Source organism: Passer domesticus, chromosome 6 (genome assembly GCF_036417665.1).
Source record: "Passer domesticus isolate bPasDom1 chromosome 6, bPasDom1.hap1, whole genome shotgun sequence".
Classification (NCBI taxonomy): domain Eukaryota; kingdom Metazoa; phylum Chordata; class Aves; order Passeriformes; family Passeridae; genus Passer; species Passer domesticus.
In genome coordinates, this window is record NC_087479.1 from 72,669,936 (window position 1) to 72,692,818 (window position 22,883).

Here is a 22,883-nt window from a genome sequence, read left to right on the forward strand (position 1 = left end):
TCTGCCTCCCACTCAGGAGCAGGGGCAGGGGCAGCACGTGCCTGCAGTGGCCCCACACTGGCATGGAAGGAGCCCCTTGCAGGGCAGTCGGGGCAGAAAGGACTCCCTGGAGCTGCCAGCAGCTCTAAAGCCAGCCACGGGCAGGGCCAGGGCTTGGCAGCGGCAGCAGGAGCAGCTCAGGCTCCCTGTAGCCGGCAGAGGAGCTGCAAAAGGCTCAGCCGTGGGGCACAGCCCTGGGCCCGGCCCCTTCCCTCTCTGCTCTTCTCCCTGGCTGCACAGAGCACACGGAAGGACACACTGGCATGGCACACGGGAGGAAGATGGACAGCTAAATGCTCCTTGCTGCAACTGACAGTAATCCTGTGGGATCACTCAGGGTCTCAGTGGGGAGCAGGGCAAATTCTCAAGATTCTTTCAATCCTGAGATTATGTTGAGAGAAATGGCACATGAGTGATCTCTTGCCGCATGGACACAGAGTATTTTCTCTGAAAGGCTCACAGAGAACTTACCTCCAGCATTCTCCGGGGGTTTCAAGTCATTATCTGGTAGGGCATCCAGATAGTCCATGACACCATCCCAGTCTAAAAGGGAGCAGAGATCAGAACCATTTCCATGATGTTCTGGGATTCCCCCTCTGTCTTGGGGAACTGGGCACTGCAAGGGGATCGGGTAAGACTGTGGGAACCAGATGTCAGTGGACAAGGCCAAAGCTACACAGGGGTCTGGGGAGCTCTGAGCTGGCTCTGGTCACTCTCCACCCTCTTTTCAGGCCCTGTGCAACATCCCTGGAGTGGTGGCTGGAGGAGCCCAGGGCCTGTGGGGACTCTCTCCCTCCCACAGAGGAAACCCTCCCCAAAGCCCTGGGCAAAACCATCCCCAGCTCTTCCCGGGGAGCAGGGAGTGCTGTGCCGGGAAAGGACAGCCAGGCTGCCGGCTCACCTGCTCGCTGCGCTTGCAGCGGAGCAGCCTGGGCAGCCCTGGCAGGCAGGGCCACGGCCAGGAGCAGCAGGAGGAGGAGGCGCAGAGCAAGGGCCATGGTGCCTTGCCCTCTGCCAGTCCTGCAGCTCTTGCTGCCACCGCTGTCCCGACACCGCTGTCCCAACGTCAGCACCGCTGCTGCCACCGCCGCTGCTGCCGCAACAGTTGTGCTCAGGGACTGACTGCTGGCTCCTTGTGCTGCTGTGCAACCACGGGGCTCTGGCACCTCTGGCACCTCTGTGACCTCAGGGCCTGCTGTGACCTCAGCCTGCTGTGACCCCAGAGCCCGGCTGTGACCTCATGGCCTCAGCTGTACCCCCAGAGTGTGCCCCCATCTGCATGGATGGATTGCCCCGAATGTAAATGGTTTGCTTCGTCAGTGAGCCATTGCTCAGCAAAATTTGTGTTTTGCCTACTGACATTGCTGGTCAGGCTGTGTCCCTGGAGATGCTCTTGATGGCTTCCCTCTTTTCCTGGGCATCGCCCTGGAGGAGGTCCAGGCCCAGATGATCCCACAGAAGGAAATGTGCCCTCAGCCCAGGGATGCTCAGCATGGGCTGCCCCATCTCCCCAGGGACCCTCCACACAGGCCACAGCAGCCCCTGCCTGACTCCTGCCTGCCCACCCCGTGGCCATCCCCAGCTGCCCCTGGGCGCGGAGCTCAGCCAGTGCTGATCCTGGCTGGGCTTTGCTGCTGCTACCACCCGGACACTGGGGTGACAGCTCCATCTCTTTAGTGCAAGAGAAGAGCTGGGCCAAGCCCTGCCCACCTTCAGTAGGGGCCAGAAAGCAGGGCCAGTACCTTCAGGGGCAGAGGACCTTGTCTGGCTGGAGGCAGCATCTGCACAGCAACAAGATGTTAAAGCAGCTGGCACAGGGACATCGGGCATGGGCATGGAGATGGGAAATGTCTGCTACGGGTGTCCCAGACTGAGGTGTTTGGCCGTTCCTGTAAAGCTGCAGATGGACACCTGTTGAGACAGGAGGTGGCTGAGGCCCCAGTTGCAGCTGGCACACAGAGACCCTCCTCCACTGCAGGAGATGCCCACTGGGCTCAAATTTTGCCTCTGAAGATGGAGACGTGAGCTGTCAGAAATCCCAGAAAATATCAGGGAAAAGGTTTTAAGTTGGTTGTTGTCACTAGGTACAAATCTCCAGTGAGAAAAGAGTCTCTCCAGTACACTGGGTGTCTTGTCATGACTTCATTCTTCTTAGAGAGAAGATTACCAATTAAATGCAATTTTATTTTTTATTCTACAAGTGTAAAAGTGTTCTAAATTTTTCTAATTCAAAAAGTACTTTGAAAATTCCTAAAGGACTATAGAAAAAATGTAAGAGATATTTGGGGATTTTTTCCTATGAAAAATAATGCTGAATATTTCTAAAAATTTCTAATATGTCAAAATGTAAATTAAAGACAAAATGGGGTCGCTTTTTCTCAGGAGTCCTATGTGTGGTTGCTGGCTGCCCCTCCTAGCTGTGCCCAGACAAGCAGCTCAGCCACTGCTGGTGGCACACAGATACCTGAGCTGAAGCCCAAAGATGTTGCTGGGCTCAGGCCATTCCCTGGCAGGAGGGCCACGGCATCTGTCCTGGCTGGACACCAGGGCCAGAACCTCTGGGGACAGAGGCTCCTGTTCTGGGTGATGGTGGCAGCAGCATGTGCCCAACAACGAGCTGGTCATGCAGCCGTGGCAGGGACAACGGGCACTGGCACGGAGATGCAAGAGGACAGGCCCAGTTCTCCATGACTGAGGCCTTTGGCCGGTCTTGTGAAGCTGCAGAGGTGCTCCTGTGCAGAGAGGAGGTGGCTGAGGCCCCAGCTGCCAGTGGCACACAGGGACCCTCGTGCACAGCAGGGCCCAGAGCTGGCAAGGCTCCCCAGCACGGCTGGAGCTGCTGGCACAGCTGGGCCCAGCTGGACAGCTGCCCGTTATTGCTGGATCTGGATCTATGTAGAAATCACAAACAAGACAGTACTACTCAGGAATGTGCCTTGAGCAGTTTCATTTTCCAGCATCAGTCTCATTATATGGTTATGACCATGGAAAGATGCCAGCATCTCACATCACAAGCAGCAGACCAAGAACTTAATGTTGTAACTTACTTTAAAAGTTTCCTGGCCAACCACAAAAACCAAAACCTATTGACATTAGTTCCATCCAATTACTATAAGCACACATTCCTTTGGTTAAAATAATGCTTGCTTATTTCAAATACAATATCTGCTTAAAATACAACGCACAGAGCTCCATTATTAAGCTTAGAACTTCCTCACGTTCAACTAGATAGACGTTTCTGCAGGTTAGGGAGTTGTTCTAGACAAGTGTTAATACATAGACCATTGCTCTCTAAGTCTTTACTTGCCTACTTCTTATACAATTTTTCTGCTGACAAATCTTATGATTACTTTTTAGCTCTAATTGCAGTTCTGCTGTCACTGAGGCTTGCCTTTTGCAGCTTTCCCAAAACCCTCAGATTCTATGGATTCCCACAATTCCCCCTCTTGGTTCAACTAAAAAGAAACTTTCCTAACTGTCTCCTTTATTAACTCCCTTGCGTTTTGTAGATTTCCTATAATATATCTGCTTGTTACTTGCTTAAAGCTTCCTTTTTGCTCACATTAAGTATTGCTATATTACAACACAGCAATTTTAATGCTGTGAAAGTCCAGTCAGTTCAAAGGGCATAAGTCATGTCTGATAACAATTACAACTCATTGTTAGAAAAATCTCGCCTGTTCTAAGGTTTTAATTCAAAACCTTTTTTCTATGGCTATACCTTCATCTACCATCTCTGTAAGATTTTGACAACTTTCTGTGAATCTATTTCCTACTTTTCTCTCTTGTATGACAAAAACTTCTTTGATAGTTTTCTCCATCATTTGTCGCACCAAAGTCCGCAAGGTGTCACTACTAGTATGGCCACCAAAACACTCAGAACATATAGACCTATCTTACAGAGTTCCCTTAGCCAAGGTGCAAAGCTCCATTCTTGGAACAAATCATCTAACTATGACAGACCATCTTCTTTAATTTGAGCTGTCAAATCTTTCAGCTTTTGTATGCTGTTTGGATGGATTCAGAATGCTCTGACAGGATCATGCAACAGAATCCTTCAAATTCCTCACAACCGTGTCCATGTGCCAGTAAAAGAAAATCTACCACTGCCCTGTTTTGATGGGTAGCATGTCTAACACTAGTAACATCTGTCAGCATATCACTGATTGCAGTGGATGTGGCATTAGTTTCTTTACTCAGCCAATATCCAACTCAATCTCATTGTTTCAATGCCCTTGCTGAAGCCAGTTGGGGTAAAAACAAACCTGGCAGCCTGGGCAGCCCTGGCAGGCAGTGCCACGGCCAGGAGCAGCAGGAGTAGGAGGCGCAGAGCAAGGGCCATGGTGCCTAGCCCTCTGCCAGTCCCGCAGCTCTTGGTGCCACCGCTGTCCTGACACCGCTGTCCCAACGTCAGCACCGCTGCTGCCACCGCCGCTGCTGCCGCAACAGTTGTGCTCAGGGACTGACTGCTGGCTCCTTGTGCTGCTGTGCAACCACGGGGCTCTGGCACCTCAGAGCCTGCTCTGACATCATGGCCAGGGTGGAATTGTTTGGGAAGGTGGATCTGCCTTCTTCGGGAGCGAGCTCATCCTGCCCAGCTGCTCTGCCCAAGGGTTGTGACACAGTCCCAGCTCAGCTGATCTCACAGGCTGGGGCATGAAGGGATGCAGAGCAGCTCTGCCAGGATGGACTTGGGGTTGCTGCTAGAAGAGAGGCTGGACGTGAGGCAGCCATGTGCATCCAAAGGAGAGTGCCCAGCAGGTTGAAGGAGGTGATTCCACCTTTCTGCTCTGGTGAGACCCCTCCTGGAGTACTGTGGAGGAGGTTTTACAGTGGCCTCTGTGAGCCATCAAGATGTTTGATAAGAGGATCCACGTTAACCCTGGAAATAATTTTCTGCCAATTTTCTATGTCATTGACATAGAAACCAAGAAAGAAAGAAGGATAAATAAGAGAAACCTGCAATGGCCTATTCCAAGAAGAGCTTTGTAAGAATGTAGAAAAGGCATGCAGGTTAGAATAAAAACAGGGTTTGAAGCCTTCTGGAAATGGAGTGTGTTGCTTTGTAGTGTCTCAGTCTCTACCACGACAGAGTACTGCATCCTGCTCTGGGTCCCCAAGACAGGAAGGATCAAGTCCAGAGGAGGGACAAAATGCTCTGAGGGCTGGAGCCCTTCTGCTTTGGAGACAGGATGGGAGAGCTGGCAGTGTTCAGCCTGGAAGAGAGAAGACTCCAGGGACACCTGATTGCTGCCTTTCAGTGCCTTATGGGGGCTTGTAAACAGATGGGACAGAATTTTTAGTAGAGCCTTTTGTGACCAGACCGAGGGTCTTTTAATCTCAAAGATGGTCAATTCAGACTAGATGAAAGAAGCACATATTTTACACTATTGCTTTTGAAACCCTGGCACAGGTTGCCCAGAGAGGTGGACATCCATCCCTGCAGACATTCAAGCTCCTGCTCTGAGCAACCTGACCTAGTTCAACGTGTCCCTGCTCACTGCAGGCCATTGGGATTAGATGGCCTTTAAATGTCCCTTCCAAGCCAAGCCATTCTGTACTCCTGTGCACCATCAAAGCAGTGCTGCATTAGTGCTGGGCTGATTGTGCTGGCACCTGTATTTTGGTAGTTGTGCCATTTAGCAATTGGCCACGAGAGGATTGATGGGCTGGGCAGTGAAGTCTGCAAATAACACACAGTGTGCTCAAGGAGAAACAGGAGAGGAACACGGCTTCCACTTCAGATAAATGTCAGCATTTTGCTGCCCATTCCTGTTTAGAGAAATAAAGGAATGTCCTGAAGATCCCTTCATGTGGGTGCATTACTTGCCATATCAGTACTTGTGTTCTGTAAAACAGGTAAGTTGTTACAGCTTCTTGCCCCATTTATCCCTGAATAAAACCCAAATACTGCATTGCTCCTTGTCTACTTTCTTCCAAGTCAAGGCAAATTTTGTTCATTACTGAGTGGGACATATTCATCTGTTCACAAGCAAATTCCTCTTGCCACTCTCACAATGGCAAGACTGCTTTGTTGATTTGCTCTAATCGGACTGTAATTAAGGCCTACCTTTCACTAGAATTAAAGCTGATGCATTGGGAGGCAAAGTGTTCAGTCATTTCTCCTGGAGTCTGACACTGTAGAGAGTTGTTCTGTAAGTAAATGACATTTGAAGACAGGTGTAGTCTACCATACTTCTGGCATACTAGAAGTGAGAAAAAACCCTTTGAATCAGGATTTTATCCTTTCTTCCTCCACCTCCTCCTCCCAGGAATTTTAATCTCTGAGGTCTAAGCTCTTCAGCTGCCTCACAAACATTCTTTTAATTCAGGCAGGCATCCATGCAGTGAGCCACAAATCAGGACCGTGGTGTGGACCTTGAAGCAATGTAGGTTTATAGCACTGAAAATAATAATCCAATACCCAGGTTTAGCCAAGCCTATTGGTTATTTCCCAAATAACTCTACCTATCCTCAGTGATGTTTCAAAAACGATCATTGTGAAAGCTAGGAGCGGGGAGAGAGAATGTTATCAAAATTAAAAATAGAGCTTTCTGAGATCTTTATATTCCTCTAAAAAGAGAGTCCAAACTATTCATCTATGGAACATTAAGTAAGAAGTGAACAAAAGACTGTCAAAATAATTGGTTGGGGAACAAAAAACCCATAAATAAAAACAAGCTTAAATGTAGATAATAAGTAAACCATCATGCAAAGAAAAAAAACAGACCTGCCAAAACTAAAACCAATAAGGCTGTTTCATCTGTCTCAATTAAAAAAAAAAAAAAAAAAAAAAAAAAAAAAAAAAAAAAAAAACCAACCTGAAATAATCAGAGATTCTCAAGGGCATTACTATATATAGAAACTTCCTGGTATTGGGAAAAACATGAAGGAAAGTGTAGCATGCAATTCACAGATGTAACCTAGAATTTGTTAGGGAGGGCCAGGGGTGGCAGTGGCTGCTCAGGGATGGCTTTGGCCCGTGTCCCTGGCAGCAGCCACTGCCCAAGCAGCTGCGCTGCCCCCGGGCTCTCCTCCCTGCCTGCTGGGCTTTGTTGGCTGGCACAGCCTGTGCCAAGGGCCGGCAAGGTGCCTGCAGGCCCCAGCTCTGGGGGAAACAGAGAATGTCCTGCCCGTATCCATTGTGCTGCCAGCTCAGCAGTGCAGCACAGCACGGGCTCACGCTCCCCATCGCTCCCACAGATGCGGCTGACCCCACAACACGTGTTTCCCATGCCCAGAAGAGCCTCAGAATGGGTTGCTGTTGGGGAACCCTCTGTTTGCATGTGATAAGGGCAAGTCTGGCTATCTGTTTCTGCCAGGAAATTATTTGGAAGTGCTCAACTGAACCTCAACTCAGAGTTTCGGCACTGCAGTTCATGTCTTTGATTGTAATTCGGTCCTAGCAGTCAGTTTTATACCCCTCCCCTTATTTTCTATTGTTATAGCATATTTTATTACCAAGGGCTTGCTCCTTTACCCCATGTGTTGGTTTTGCCCACTTGTCCATCCCCCCAAAGACCTGCCCTTTTGTTCACTGTTCCTCCTCCCATTGCATGTCAGTCCCTCTCCAAGCCTGCCCCTTGCTCTAGAAATTTTCCTATCAATTTTGTATCCTTCGGAACCCCATTGGTTTGTTTAAGTTCTTCCCCTCCCCTGTAATCCCCAATTGGTTTAAACCTTGTATTCCCCGCCTGCTGTTCCACCCTCAGTTTCTCCCAATTGGCTAAAGATTGGATCCTCCCCTGGGACCCTGCCAAGTTTCTAAGTTGGTGTATGCCTTTAGTGCAGTGTTGGCTTGCCCCTGATGGTCTGTAGAGTAATCACCTTAGGAAAACATAGAGCAGACCTCACCCTGTTCCTTGTCCCTACCCTCAGGGCAGTCCTACCCCCAAGGCAGTCCACCTGTGCTGTAGAGCAGCTGTGCCCTGCAGCCACAGCCCAGATTCGACAGTATTCTGGGGGCGGCCCAGTGCCACTGTGGGTGTGGGCAGCTAGTGGGGCTGAAGAAATGGGGCAGCACAGCACTTCCCAAATCAGCTCTTCTGCTGCAATAAAGAGATGGAGCTGTCACGCGAGTGCCTGGGAGGTAGCACCAGCAAAGCACACCTGGCAGCAGCACTGACTGAGCTCCATGTCCAGGAGCAGCCGTGGAGGCCAGGACTGGGCCCTGCTGTGCAGGAGGGTCCCTGTGTGCCACTGGCAGCTGGGGCCTCAGCCACCTCCTCTCTTCACAGGTGCTCCTCTCCATCTCCAGAAGAGCAGCCTAACAACGCAGGCAGCGAGAATTTGAGCCATGACCTCAGCTCTTCACTTCTGCCCCTATTTGCCCTGCCGTGGCTGCAGCAGTGAACGAGGCCATCCCAAAACCCACCGCTCCTCAACGAGAACCTCTGCCCCTGAGCCCCCTGGTCCTGTTCCCCGGCCAGGACTGAAGGTGGGCAGCCCTTGCCTGGCAGGGCAGGGCGTGGCCCACATTTTATATTCAAATAAAGAGTTGGAGTTTTCACAGTTATGTCCTGGTGGTAGCACCAGCAAAGCCCACCCGGCACCATCAGTGGCTGAGCTCCATGCCCAGGAGCAGCCATGGATGCCCAAGGTGTGGGCAGGCAGGAGCCAGGCAGGGGCTGCTGTGCCCAGCGGCGGGGCCCCGAGGGCATGGGGGAGCCCATGCTGAGCATCCCTGGGCTGAGGGCACATTTCCTTCTGTGGGATCATCTGGGCCTGGACCTGAAGAGGCACAAAGGGATATTTTGGGTTGCCTGATGAGGGTTCCAGGAGTCCCGCATGTTTTAAATGAATTAGCTTTTTTTGATTAATAAGGAGAATTTATTCCATAATTAAAATTCAGTCATAGAAAATCTAGAAGCAAATATCAGATTGGCCCTGAAGCAGGCTAACAGCGTCAGGTGAGACAGGTGGGGCATTTCTCTCCCCTGTGCATCACGAAGGGACAGCTCTCTCAAAGTCTTTTTTGTCCATTTCCAAGCTCCAAGCGGTGTGGAGGGCAGGAGTTTTTCTGCTTTCTTATGGTTGTTTTTATCCTTTTTGCATATTCATGTATTTTTTCCTTTCTTGCTGCAGCTCTTGCTGAGAGTTTCCCCAAAACTGGTAAAAAATTCACTTTGTTAGAGGAAAATCTCCTGCAATATGCATTCTAGGAGGCACACATTTATCTTATAGATGATGCAAATTGAATGCACATTGCTGAGGTTTGGTCAGAGAAATAATCTTCTGGAATCAGCATTTCTGGGGACGAATATTCAGGCTAGGATTTTGGTGCATGTTGATTGCCCTGAACCCTCCTTTGTTATGCTAGGATTTTCATTAGGCGAGATTACTGTACTCTCAGCATGAATTTGTACATACAATCTATCAGAATCCCTCCCTTTCTCTATTAATTTATTAAATTTGTACTTTTAGGATACACTTTGACAAAGCTTACTTATTTTCTAATTTTATGTTTAGTATTTATAAAACTTAACAACTACACTGTCATACTACTAGTCAGGGTATAAAATTAACAGCTCTTCTCATAAGGTAGATTATTCCAAATCTTTAATTTCTTTTCTTTGGATTGTCAATTATATTTTTTTATATCAATGCATGTGCTTATTGTACTTTAGATATATTTTGACTCCATAGTCGTTTAAGGCTGGTAATATTTGTAAAATAAGTTTTTCATGTTTTCTTATGTTGCCTGCTAAAATGTGTCTTTATAACTGTCTCATGTTCTTGTTTTCTAATTCTTGAGGAATTTGCTTTATTCTGCTCTCAGGATTTATTTCTTCTCTATCTCTTACAGAACAAAAAGTTTTAATATATTGCTTACAAATTTTGCCATTTTATTCTTTTTGCTCTATTTCACATTTTCTTTATTCCAGTGTCTTTTACTACTCATAGTGCACCTTCTGAATTTGTTAAAATTATAGCGTACTACACTAACTTGGGAGTGTGCATATGGCTCATTCTTTTTGGGCTTGGATGACTGATACAGTGACAATAATCCTCTGCAGTTTTAACTCTCTAGCTCTCTCAAAGCCCCTTTGGGTTGCAGCCAAAGGGCCAAGATGTGTATCTTCTTGGTAGCAGAGCTTACACCTTGGGATCTAGTCACTGCTGTCATTCGTCTCATTCTCAGTATTTACTTCATAAGATTTATAAGAGCCTTTTAAATTGTTTTTCAGGATTTAGGATAGCATCTGCTTATTTCTAATTGTTATAGTTTTATTTCTTTGACATTTTAGCTCTAAAGTTGTAATTAGTCTGTACACTTCTCTTTCTTTCAGCTATACTTGGCTTTTTTCCTTTATTTTAATTTGATCCTTATTAAATATCTAATGGCTTTTGTTATATCCTATCTGATTTAATGTTACTTTTAGTGTTTCTTGGAACTTAAATCTGGTTTGTATCTTATATACTTAATTTTTTTCCGATTTTTCACGAATCATATTATTGTTCTAATATATTATTTACAGTGTTTCATTAGCTTTTACTTCTATTTCTTTAGTCTGTTATAACAAAAGCACTAAAATATTTTATTTTTTGAAATAAATTTGCATATCACACCTTAAATATTCAGTTCACTTAAAACAATCTCATGAATAATACAGTTTAAATTAAAATATTTTACTTCTCCTAACAACGGGTTTTACAGCTTACAAGCTTAGGTATTAACATGCATCAGTCTATTTTACTTCAAGGAGTAGTGGTGACTTTTTTAGTGAGGTTTGGCTGGTGTTTCTGTTGGTGGATTTACAGGTCTTCTGTCCTGCCTTTCTTTGCAGCTGAACCTGCTGGTGAAGGTGGTGCAGCTTCCCAAGCCACGTCAAGGACTGAGGCTGTGGGAGATGCTGAGGGTAGGTCAAGGCCTTTCCCCTGGGAGAGCGGCCAGCTCAGAGCCCAAAGCTGGGCCAGGGGGCCATCGCTGCAGGTGCCAGCACAGAACCATGCACGTGTGTGCCCTCGCCCTGTGTGATTCCCCTCACCGCTGCTGCGGCTCAGCGGTGCCCGTGCAGGTCAGCAGAGATGGCAGAAGCTTCTGTGGCTGTTGAGTTACAGGTGTGTCTGCAGGGAGGACTTCTCCAGCTCCTTTGCTGATTCTTACACGGAAGCCTGCCTCCCATCGCAGGGGTGAGTAGTGTGTCTCTGCTGACCCCACAGGCTGAGCCCTGCTTTTGTGGGATCTGTTCCTGGGAAATGGAATTCTGTTGCTCCAAGGTCCTCCGAGGGGAAAGAACAAAGCTACAGGACACCAGAAACCCCATGATCCATTCGAAAACATGAGGCAAATGCTGAAGGAAATGCAGCAGGCAGGACAAGGTGGGTGCATTTCCCTCATGCTTATCCTGGGTCTCAGCATCTGGGGGCTTTGGCTGCACATTTGGACACGCCGTGCCTGGCACAGCGGAAAGGGATCCATGGCAGCCTCGCTGCACCGCTGCTGCTTTCACGCCCTGCAGGGCTGTTTCCCAGCCTGGCCTGGCTGCAGCTACAGCCCAGCCCCTGCAGGAAGGCATTTGGCATCAGCTGACGGGCCGCCCAAACTGCACCATGGGCCTGAGATCTCCTGCGATTTTCCAGTCGCCGGGTAGAACAGAAAGGGCACCAGTTTGGAGAAGGGAGGGCCCTGGCCTTCCCAAAATGTTTATAGGGATTTCCTGATTCTTAGCCATGTCTTTGACAAGCATTCCCTCCTGATGGCGCCACCTCCCCAGTGGGGAACAGCCCCACCTGATCCAGCTGTCCCTCTTCCTTTCGCCAAAAGTGGATGGAGAGGCTGGGCATAAGGCGGCGTTTCCCAGAGGAAGCAGGTGCTCCATTCCAGACTCTGCTGCAGGAAGGGAGATGATGCCACGCACAGGCAGAGGAGGTAATTGCTGTGCCTCTGGGCCTGAGCCCTGCTGAGGCTTGAGCTGCCCTCTCTGCTGTTTGGCAGTGCAGGCACAGCCTGGACTAGAGCGGCACAGCCCAGGGGAATTATCCCGAGCAGGCTCAGGGCACTCGTGTAACTGAGCAGTCCTGCTGGGGTCCCTCTGTGGGAGACATGTCCTGAAACCTGGGAGTGACTGCACGGGGTGCCCACGGTGGGGAAAGGACAGAGGGGGAGAGCAAGGCTCCAGTGTGTCCTGAGAGGGCCTGGCTGTTTGCCCTTGGGATCTGGGGGGTTTCCCCACAGAAGGAGGGCAGGAGGGACAGAGGGAGGGCAGGATGGATAGCTGTGGCACTGCCTGCTGCAGTTTTCCCCCATGCTTTAGGGAGGATTTCTTCTGTGTGTGAGGGGGAGAGTTCCAGGTCCCTGCACTGCTGCAGCCACCCCTCCCAGGGATGTTGCTGAGGGCAGGGAAAGAGTGTGGAGAGTGACCAGGAGCCTGCCCAGAGCTCCCCAGGCCCCTGGGCAGCTTTGGCCACGTCCATTCACATCTGGCTCCCACAACCTTACCCAACCCACTTGCAGTGCCCTGTTATCTGAGGCAGAGGGGGCCACAACACACCAGGGAAATGGTTCTGATCTGTGCTCCCTTCTAGATCGGGATGGCAAATTGCATTATTTGGATGCCCTGCTGGATGATGGTTTAAGACTCTTGAAGAATGCTGGAGGCAAGTTGTCCCTGTGTCTTTCTTAACAATATCCTGACAGTGCTGCAGGTGCCAGCACAGAACCATGCACGTGTGTGCTCTCGACCTGTGCGATCCCCTCACCGCTCCTGCGGCTCAGTGGTGCCCGTGCAGATCAGCAGAGATGGCAGAAGCTTCTGTGGCTTTTGTGTTACAGGTGTGCCTGCAGGGAGGACTTTCCCAGGTCCTTTGGTGGATGTTGCACGCAAGCCCAGCTCCCATCGCAAGGGTGAGTGGTGTGTCCCTGCTGACCCCACAGGCTGAGCCCTGCTTTTGTGAGATCTGTTCCTGGGAAATGGAACTCTGTTGCTCTAAGGTCCTCCGAGGAGAAAGAACAAAGCTACCGGTCACAAGAAACCCCATGAGCCACTCAAAATCACGGGACAAATGGTGAAAGAATTACTGCAAGCCGAACAAGGTGGGTGCATTTCCCTCATGCTTCCCCTGGGACTCAGCAGCTGGAGCCTTTGGCTGCACATCTGGACACGCCGTGCCCGGCACAGCAGGAAGGGATCCATGGCAGCCTCGCTGCCCCGCTGCTGCTTTCACACCCTGCAGGGCTGTTTCCCAGCCTGGCCTGGCTGCAGCTTCTGCCCAGCCCCTGCAGGAAGGCATTTGGCATCAGCTGACGGGCCGCCCAAACTGCACCATGGGCCTGAGATCTCCTGCGATTTTCCAGTCGCCGGGTAGAACAGAAAGGGCACCAGTTTGGAGAAGGGAGGGCCCTGGCCTTCCCAAAATGTTTATAGGGATTTCCTGATTCTTAGCCATGTCTTTGACAAGCATTCCCTCCTGATGGCGCCACCTCCCCAGTGGGGAACAGCCCCACCTGATCCAGCTGTCCCTCTTCCTTTCGCCAAAAGTGGATGGAGAGGCTGGGCATAAGGCGGCGTTTCCCAGAGGAAGCAGGTGCTCCATTCCAGACTCTGCTGCAGGAAGGGAGATGATGCCACGCACAGGCAGAGGAGGTAATTGCTGTGCCTCTGGGCCTGAGCCCTGCTGAGGCTTGAGCTGCCCTCTCTGCTGTTTGGCAGTGCAGGCACAGCCTGGACTAGAGCGGCACAGCCCAGGGGAATTATCCCGAGCAGGCTCAGGGCACTCGTGTAACTGAGCAGTCCTGCTGGGGTCCCTCTGTGGGAGACATGTCCTGAAACCTGGGAGTGACTGCACGGGGTGCCCACGGTGGGGAAAGGACAGAGGGGGAGAGCAAGGCTCCAGTGTGTCCTGAGAGGGCCTGGCTGTTTGCCCTTGGGATCTGGGGGGTTTCCCCACAGAAGGAGGGCAGGAGGGACAGAGGGAGGGCAGGATGGATAGCTGTGGCACTGCCTGCTGCAGTTTTCCCCCATGCTTTAGGGAGGATTTCTTCTGTGTGTGAGGGGGAGAGTTCCAGGTCCCTGCACTGCTGCAGCCACCCCTCCCAGGGATGTTGCTGAGGGCAGGGAAAGAGTGTGGAGAGTGACCAGGAGCCTGCCCAGAGCTCCCCAGGCCCCTGGGCAGCTTTGGCCACGTCCATTCACATCTGGCTCCCACAACCTTACCCAACCCACTTGCAGTGCCCTGTTATCTGAGGCAGAGGGGGCCACAACACACCAGGGAAATGGTTCTGATCTGTGCTCCCTTCTAGATCGGGATGGCAAATTGCATTATTTGGATGCCCTGCTGGATGATGGTTTAAGACTCTTGAAGAATGCTGGAGGCAAGTTGTCCCTGTGTCTTTCTTAACAATATCCTGACAGTGCTGCAGGTGCCAGCACAGAACCATGCACGTGTGTGCTCTCGACCTGTGCGATCCCCTCACCGCTCCTGCGGCTCAGTGGTGCCCGTGCAGATCAGCAGAGATGGCAGAAGCTTCTGTGGCTTTTGTGTTACAGGTGTGCCTGCAGGGAGGACTTTCCCAGGTCCTTTGGTGGATGTTGCACGCAAGCCCAGCTCCCATCGCAAGGGTGAGTGGTGTGTCCCTGCTGACCCCACAGGCTGAGCCCTGCTTTTGTGAGATCTGTTCCTGGGAAATGGAACTCTGTTGCTCTAAGGTCCTCCGAGGAGAAAGAACAAAGCTACCGGTCACAAGAAACCCCATGAGCCACTCAAAATCACGGGACAAATGGTGAAAGAATTACTGCAAGCCGAACAAGGTGGGTGCATTTCCCTCATGCTTCCCCTGGGACTCAGCAGCTGGAGCCTTTGGCTGCACATCTGGACACGCCGTGCCCGGCACAGCAGGAAGGGATCCATGGCAGCCTCGCTGCCCCGCTGCTGCTTTCATGCCCTGCAGGGCTGTTTGCCTGCCTGGCCTGCCTGCAGCTTCTGCCCAGCCCCTGCAGGAAGGCATTTGGCATCAGCTGACAGGCAGCCCAAACTGCACCACGGGCCTGAGATTCTCTGCGATTTTCCAGTCACTGGGTAGAAGAGAAAGGGCACCTGTTCGGAGAAGGGAGGGCCCTGGCCTGCCCAAAAATTTTATAGGAATTTTCCTGATTCTTACAGATGTCTTTGACAAGCATTCCCTCCTAAAGATGCCACCTCCCCAGTGGGGAACAGCCCCACCTGATCCAGCCATCCCTCTTGCTTTCTCCAGAAGTGGATGCAGAGGCTGGGCAGAAGGTGGCGTTTCCCGAAGGAAGCAGTGGTTCCGTGCCAGCCTCTGCTGTAGGATTGGAGGCGATGCCAGGCACAGGCACAGGAGGTAATTGCTGTGCCTTTGGGCCTGGGCCCTGCTGAGATTTGAGCTGCTGTCTCTGCTGCCTGGAAGTGAGGGCACAACCCAGGGGAATTGTCCCGAGCAGGCTCAGGGCACTCGGGTACTGAGCAGTCCTGCTGGGGTCCGTCCGTGGGAGACACTTCCCGAAACCTGGGAGTGACTGCACGAGGTGCCCATGGTGGGGAAAGGACAGAGGGGCAGAGCAAGGCTCCAGTGTGTCCTGAGAGGGCTTACCTCTGTGCCCTTGGGCTGTGGGAGCTGTCCCAGCAGATCGAGGAAGGGCGGCTGGGAGGACAGGCAGGAGGGAGTTTGTGAGGGATACTTGCAGCACTGCCTGCTGCAGTTCTCCACAGGGATTCAAGGAGCATTTTCCTTGTGCGACTGAGAGAACCCCCACGGGCCCTGGGCTGCTCCAGCCACCTCTCCAGGGATGTTGCACAGGGCCTGCAAAGAGGATGGGGATTGACCATGAGCCTGCCCAGAGCTCCCCAGGCCCCTGAGCAGCTTTGGCCTTGTCCATTCACATCTGGCTCCCATGGCCTTACCCGACCTACATGCAGTGCCCAGTTCCCTGAGGCAGAAGGGGATCCCAGCACATCATGGAAATGGTTCTGATCTTTGCAAACTTCTAGGTTGGGATCAAGACATGGATTATCTGGAAAACCTGCTGGATTATGGCTTGAGACTCATGGGAAATCCTGGAGGCAAGTGCTCAATGTACCTTTCCGGAGAGAATACACAGTGAGCAGGTGGCAAGAGCTCATACATTTGCCCTTTCACTTAAGATAATCTGAAGGTTGATGGAATATGGAAAATTTGCCCTGCTCCCTTCTGGAGCCCTGAGGGATCCCACAGGATCACTGTCAGTGGGAGGAAGGAGAATTTAGCTGTCCATCTTCCTCCCGTGTACAATGCCAGTGTGTCCTTCCATGTGCTCTGTGCAGCCACAGAGAAGAGCAGAGAGGGAAGGGGCCGGGCCCAGGGCTGTGCCCCGCGGCTGAGCCTTGTGGGCAGCCTGAGGATCTCCTGCAGTGCCACAGCAGCTCTTCTGTCCTGTCTTTCTTTGCAGCTGAACCTGCTGGTGAAGGTGGTGCAGCTTCCCAAGCCACGTCCAGGATGGAGCCTCTGGGAGATGCTGAGGGTAGGTCAAGGCCTTTCCCCTGGGAGAGCTGCCAGCTCAGAGCCCAAAGCTGGGCCAGGGAGCCATCGCTGCAGGTGCCAGCACAGAACCATGCACGTGTGTGCCCTCGCCCTGCGCGATCCCCTCACCGCTCCTGTGGCTCAGGCATGGCAGCTGTTTGGAAACAGGAGAGCCCTGACACTGCCATGAAAGCCTAGACATTTTCTGAAACCTGTCGTTGTCGAGGTGGTCACGACACAAAGCAGGGACCACAAGCAGTTTCAGATGGCAACAGTTTATTATTGAACATGGCTGACCTTTTATACACTTTTTAATTGTTTATGTTTCTTCTACCCTAACTATTGGATACAATAAATCAAAATAACATCATTGGTGAAAAGTTACAGTGACTTAACTAACTTTCTAAATATACTTCATGCAGCTGTGAAGTTCTTATCTTTCTTCAGTCTCTCAATTCTCTTGGTCTCCTTGGTTACAGCCTTGGAGAGAGGTCCTTATCAGCTTCTTCTTTCTTCTCAGCTTCTTCTTACTCCTTTAGCTAACAGGCCCGCTGTTAGCCCCTTCCACAGAAACCTATCCCCATTTTAACGCGCATGACATCCTGAAGATGCCGGCACCCAAATCAGGAACTCTTCCATCTAATCCAACTGTCCTTTTTCCTGTCTGAAGTGATGGACCAAACATCTGTGCAGAAGGAGGCACATCCTGGAGGAAGCATTTTCCCATGGGGAGCCCCTGCTGCAGGGAGGAAGGCGATGCCAGACACGGGCACAGGCACAGCAGGTAATTGCAGGGAGCCCTGCCGCCAGCCCAGGGCCAGAGCCAGCCCTGGCTCCCGACTGGGCAGGGGCTGCGCTGGGTCCTGACAGGGCCTGAGCCTGTCCCCTGGGGCTGGGGGAGCTGTCACGGGGCAGGGAGGGCCAGGGGTGGCAGTGGCTGCTCAGGGATGGCTTTGGCCCGTGTCCCTGGCAGCAGCCACTGCCCAAGCAGCTGCGCTGCCCCCGGGCTCTCCTCCCGGCCTGCTGGGCTTTGTTGGCTGGCACAGCCTGTGCCAAGGGCCGGCAAGGTGCCTGCAGGCCCCAGCTCTGGGGGAAACAGAGACCGTCCTGCCCGTATCCACCGTGCTGCCAGCTCAGCAGTGCAGCACAGCACGGGCTCACACACTCCATTGCTCCCACAGATGCAGCCAGCACCACAACACGTCTTCCCCATGCCCAGAAGGGCCTCAGAAGTGTCTTCTATATGGGAACAGGCTGCTGGGCAGGGGTAATGGCAGGCCTGCTACTGTTGGACCTTATTCTCATATTGTGCTGTGTCAGAATCTGGTGTTACTGGAAGAAGAAATGGTGAGTGGTCATCTTTCCCTGAAAGAGCTTCTTTTGAAAGTCTAATGTAGACAGGAACCATTCCCACTGAGGTTGCAGTGGAGTTGTGGCCAGTCCATGGTTCTCCAAATAAGTCTGCTGAGGGTTCTGCTGCTGCCCAGTGCTTCCATTGGCCTCTCAATTGCTGGGCCTTGTCCTGGGGCCCCGCTGGGGCTGCAGCCAGAGCTGGCTCCCACTGAGGCTGCCTGGCCAAGAGCAGCCCCAGGGGCATGGGGCAGAGGCAGAGGAAGGTGGGGAGGAGAAAGAGCAGGGCCGAGATTGCCCTTGAAAGGCAGAGGTGCTCTGGGGCCCGCTCCTGGCCAGGGACCCTGCCCAGAGCCGTGCCCTGCTGGCCAGGGCCTTGAGGGGCAGCTGTCCAGCTGGGCCCAGCTGTGCCAGCAGCTCCAGCCGTGCTGGGGAGCCTTGCCAGCTCTGGGCCCTGCTGTGCACGAGGCTCCCTGTGTGCCACTGGCAGCTGGGGCCTCAGCCACCTCCTCTCTCCACAGGAGCACCTCTGGCACTTCACAAGACCGGCCAAAGGCCTCAGCCATGGAGAACTTGGCCTGTCATCATGCATCTGCGTGCCAGTGTCCATTGTCCCTTCCTGAGGTGCATTACCACCTTATTACTGCAAATACGCCGCAACCACTGCCTAGAACAGAACCACCTCTCCCTGAAGGGACTGGCGTCGCTCTCCATCCAGGACAGGAGGTGCAGCCTTCTAGCCACTTCATGGATTGTTGAAAAAGTTATCATTACTTCTAAAATTTTTAAATGTTTATTAAAAACCTTATTAGAAATATAAGAGGACACTGAATAAAGACAATTTTACGGCGCCGGGAGTAGAGGATTTTTCCCACCATGTGCTCATCCACAAAATGGAGGTTTCACCTTTTAACTGTTTTGCTCTTATTAATGTTCTGTCCATCGACTCCTTCTTTGATGTCCAGTGGTGGAGTTTACTTCCTTACATCTCGATTGGAGGTCAGGTGCTGCCGTCGTAGCAAGGTGACCCTCTTATATGTCCCAAACTCAGGTAACTCCATGATAACACAACAGGGGGTAAAACATATCTATAAATATATAAAACTTCTCTTAACATATATGCATGATATTTATCCTTTAATTGTGAGAGTCAACTGTCACATTACTCATCTATCACAGGCTTGAGTCCAGCTTCAGCTCAGGTATCTGTGTGCTACCATCTGCACTGGCGGAGCTGCTCGTCTGGGCACAGCCAGGCATGGGCAGGCAGCAGCAGGGCATGGGGCTCATTCGACCAACAGCACCCTCATGTTATCTTTGTCTTCCATTTTGAAACATTTAGATATGTTTATCCTTTGTAGCATTGAGAAACGTTTTTCATAGAATACAGACACCAGATATTTGTTCCCCTTTCCTCCAACACTTCTGTATTTGTCCAAGTAGTTTTACAGGCAGGGAAACCTAGAATCTTCTGACACATTGGCAATAAAAAGTAAAATTGCCTTTAATTTTTAATGTTTAGTCTTACACAGCCTGGACAAGACCGGCATAGCTCAGGGGAAATATCCCAAACAGTCTCAGGGCACTCGGGTTCTGAGCAGTCCTGCTGGGGTCCCTCCGTGGGAGACACATCCCAAAACCTGGCAGTGACTGCATGTGGTGCCCATGGTGGGGAAAGGACAGAGGGGGAGAGCAAGGCTCCAGTGTGTCCTTAGTGGGCCTGAGCCTGTCCCCTGGGGCCGGGGGAGCTGTCACGGGGCAGGGAGGGCCAGGGGTGGCAGTGGCTGCTCAGGGATGGCTTTGGCCTGTGTCCCTGGCAGCAGCCACTGCCCAAGCAGCTGCGCTGCCCCCGGGCTCTCCTCCCGGCCTGCTGGGCTTTGTTGGCTGGCACAGCCTGTGCCAAGGGCCGGCAAGGTGCCTGCAGGCCCCAGCTCTGGGGGAAACAGAGAACGTCCTGCCCGTATCCAGCGTGCTGTCAGCTCAGCAGTGCAGCACAGCACGGGCTCACGCTCCCCATCGCTCCCACAGATGCAGCCGGCACCACAACACGTCTTCCCCATTCTTGGAAGTGTCTTCTGTAAGACTGGCCATAGAGTTCCATCAGGGAGACCTGTACCTGTACCTGTACCTGTCATCAGCCATCCCCAAGCCATGTCCAACATCCCTGCCCCAGCTGCATTATCAGCTTGTTGCTAGGGACATGCTGCCACCACCCAGAACAGGAGTCTCTGTCCCCAAAGGTGCTGGCCCTGGTGTCTGGCCAGGACTGAAGATGGGGCCCCTCTGCCAGGGAAGGGCTTGAGCAACACCTTTGGGCTTCACCTCTGCTCTCTGGCTGGTAGCCGCAGCACTGGCTGAGCTGATTGTCTCGCCACAGCTAGGAGTGCGCAGGCAGCAGCCGGCCACGGGGCTCCTGAGGCACCATGTTTTGTCTTCATTTTCCTTTTTTAGAAATTAGAAATTTTTAAAAATATTCAGACTTTTTTCTTTTTGTAGAAAGAAACCCCCAAATATTTCCCCCCTTTTCCCTTAGCAGTTTAGGGTTTTTCAAAGTAGTTTTAGAATAGGAAAAAATGTAGAACATTTTTACCATTCTAGAATAAACACCAGAATTTAATAGCCAATCTTTACTCCAGGAAGAACTAAGACATCTCAAGACACCTTGTCTACTGGAGAAGCCATTTGCCCTCTGGAGATTTTTACTTAGTCACAACAACCAATGAAAAACCTTTTCCCTGATATTTTTCAGAATATCTGACAAGCTTAGCTCTTAGTCTTCAGCAGCAAACTTTGAGTACAATGCTAATCTGCTGCTGTGCAGGTAGGTCTCTGTTTTGATCTTGGTTTAGGGCACATTTGGGAGATAACCTCCAAAGGCATTCTCTAGGAAACACATTCAAGAGGCCCCTCCCCCAACTAGATTGGGAAAAAGATTTTTTTTTTGTGAAAATGGGATAAAAACCCTCTTTATTTAATAGGCAAGGAATTCACCATCAGAAAAAATGATGAACAATGTTAAACAATAAAACCTCTCGCCACTTAGAAGAGATGACATGCTCAGAAAGTCACCTTCGTGGGCTATAGCTCTGCTAACTCATTCTCTGGTCAGTCCCTCTGGCACTGGAAATGCTGCAAGCCTGGCCCAGCCTGGTGGGCCACAGCAGTGAGCTGCTGGTGCTCTTCTGGGTTTTCAGTCCAGAGGAGGTTTAAACAGTTCCACAAAAAAAGAAAAACCACAGTCCAGAGAAATTCTCTGCTTTAGCTAGCTAAAACTAACTAAAAATCAAAGTAGAGCTCTATCCTGCTGTCTGTCCTTGCCGCAGACAACACAGTGCAGGAGAAGGATGCAGAGGTGCAAGAGCAGTTTCTGATAACAAACTCCACCATTCTTCTTGTCCCCCCTTCACTCTTGGAACCAGACCTAAAGGTGCAAAACTTATTTCTGGGCTCAACCCACAAATGGGGATACAAGCATCATAAAGTCATGTCAGGACAGTGTCCCAGCTGCAACTGGGGCTGCAGCTACTTCCTCTCTCAACAGCTGCCCCTCTGCAAGTTCACAAGAACAGCCAAACACCTCAGTCTGGGACACACCTGGCACACACTTCCCATCTCCATGCCCATGCCCGATGTCCCTGTCACAGCTGCATTACCAGCGTGTTGCTGCCGTGCAGATGCTGCCTCCACCCAAACAAGACCCTGTGTCCCTGCAGGTTTTGCTGAGCAATGGCCCTTGGATGAAGCAAAGCAATTACAATCAGTGTAATAGCCTTAATGGGGGATGCGGGACTCCAGGCAGCTCTTCATAATGCACTTTCTTACATCCAAGACATTACAGCAGTCCAGGGTCGTGGGTGACAGAGCCTGTGCCTGCAGCTGTCAGCTCCAGCTGCACACAAGCCTGAAGACCCTTTAGTTTTGCTGACAATGCATTATGTACTTTTCTTTGCTGGGCATCTTAAGAGAGAAGAACCAGTCGGTACCTTAACATTTACCTATAACCTGTCAAACTACTGTAAGTACCACATTCATGTTATTGTTCTCCAATAACTAAAAGTTAGTACATTACAGTTTAAACTGGAAGTTGTTGAAAATTCTGAGGGCTTCTTTCTACTTGCAACATCACCCGTCTTGTTCCCTGTGCTATCTTCATGACTGGTGAAAGCATCTACTTCTTTCAAGTGGGTTTCTCCTTTGATCCAGATCATAAAGCCCCCTTCAAACTAACACACCATTTACCTTCTTAGTTATCCACTAAGAGTAGCTCAGCAATTCTTTTATTCTATATCAAAACTTGCTTCCATCTCTATTTCTTCTTCAGATTCCACATTCAAAAATCTCTCTGCCAAGCACACATAGCTGTGAGACTTTCTTGTCAAACTTTCATCCTTCCCAACAAATCAGGGCAGTCCATTGGTAGAGATGGGGGCACACTTTGGGGGTACAGCTAAGGCCATGAGGTCACAGCAGGCTCTGGGGTCACAGCAGGCTGAGCTCTCAGCAGGCCCTGAGGTCACAGAGGTGCCAGAGGTGACAGAGCCCCGTGGTTGCACAGCAGCACAAGGAGCCAGCAGTCAGTCCCTGAGCACAACTGTTGCGGCAGCAGTGACGGTGGCAGCAGCGGTGCTGACGTTGGGACAGCGGTGTCGGGACAGCGGTGGCAGCAAGAGCTGCGGGACTGGCGGAGGGCAAGGCACCATGGCCCTTGCTCTGCGCCTCCTACTCCTGCTGCTCCTGGCCGTGGCCCTGCCTGCCAGGGCTGCCCAGGCTGCTCCGCTGCAAGCGCGGCGAGCAGGTGAGCTGGCAGCCTGGCTGCCCTTTCCCGGGACAGCGCTCCCTGCTCCCTGGGAAGCGCTGGGGATGGTTTTGCCCAGGGCTTTAGGGAGGGTTTCCTCTGTGGGAGGGAGACAGTACCCACGGGCCCTGGGCTGCTCCAGACACCCCTCCAGGGAAGTTGCAAAGGGCCTGCAAAGAGGGTGGAGAGTGACCAGAGCCAGCCCCTGTGCAGTTTTGGCCTTGTCTATTCACATCTGTCTCC

The 22,883-nt window shown here is 51.4% G+C and overlaps 1 protein-coding gene and 2 long non-coding RNA genes across 5 annotated transcripts in view; 2 read left to right on the forward strand and 1 right to left on the reverse strand.

Moving 5' to 3' along the window:
- The window catches only part of LOC135304013 (zinc finger and SCAN domain-containing protein 2-like), a 291,747-nt gene that overhangs the window by 90,167 nt on the left and 178,697 nt on the right, over window positions 1-22,883 (reverse strand). The gene's annotated exons all lie outside the window — the stretch shown is intronic.
- LOC135302273 (uncharacterized) lies at window positions 8,392-11,911 on the forward strand. Of its 2 annotated transcripts, XR_010363977.1 has the most exons (5): window positions 8,392-8,476; window positions 10,827-10,898; window positions 11,101-11,172; window positions 11,260-11,361; window positions 11,807-11,911. It is a non-coding gene; the product is annotated as an uncharacterized LOC135302273 (long non-coding RNA). The 2 variants fall into 2 exon arrangements; XR_010363976.1 differs by lacking the exons at window positions 8,392-8,476; window positions 10,827-10,898 and having other exon boundaries at window positions 11,039-11,172.
- Window positions 17,165-19,892, forward strand: LOC135302274 (uncharacterized). Of its 2 annotated transcripts, XR_010363979.1 has the most exons (4): window positions 17,165-17,279; window positions 17,677-17,842; window positions 18,367-18,896; window positions 19,874-19,892. It is a non-coding gene; the product is annotated as an uncharacterized LOC135302274 (long non-coding RNA). The 2 variants fall into 2 exon arrangements; XR_010363978.1 differs by lacking the exon at window positions 19,874-19,892 and having other exon boundaries at window positions 18,367-19,018.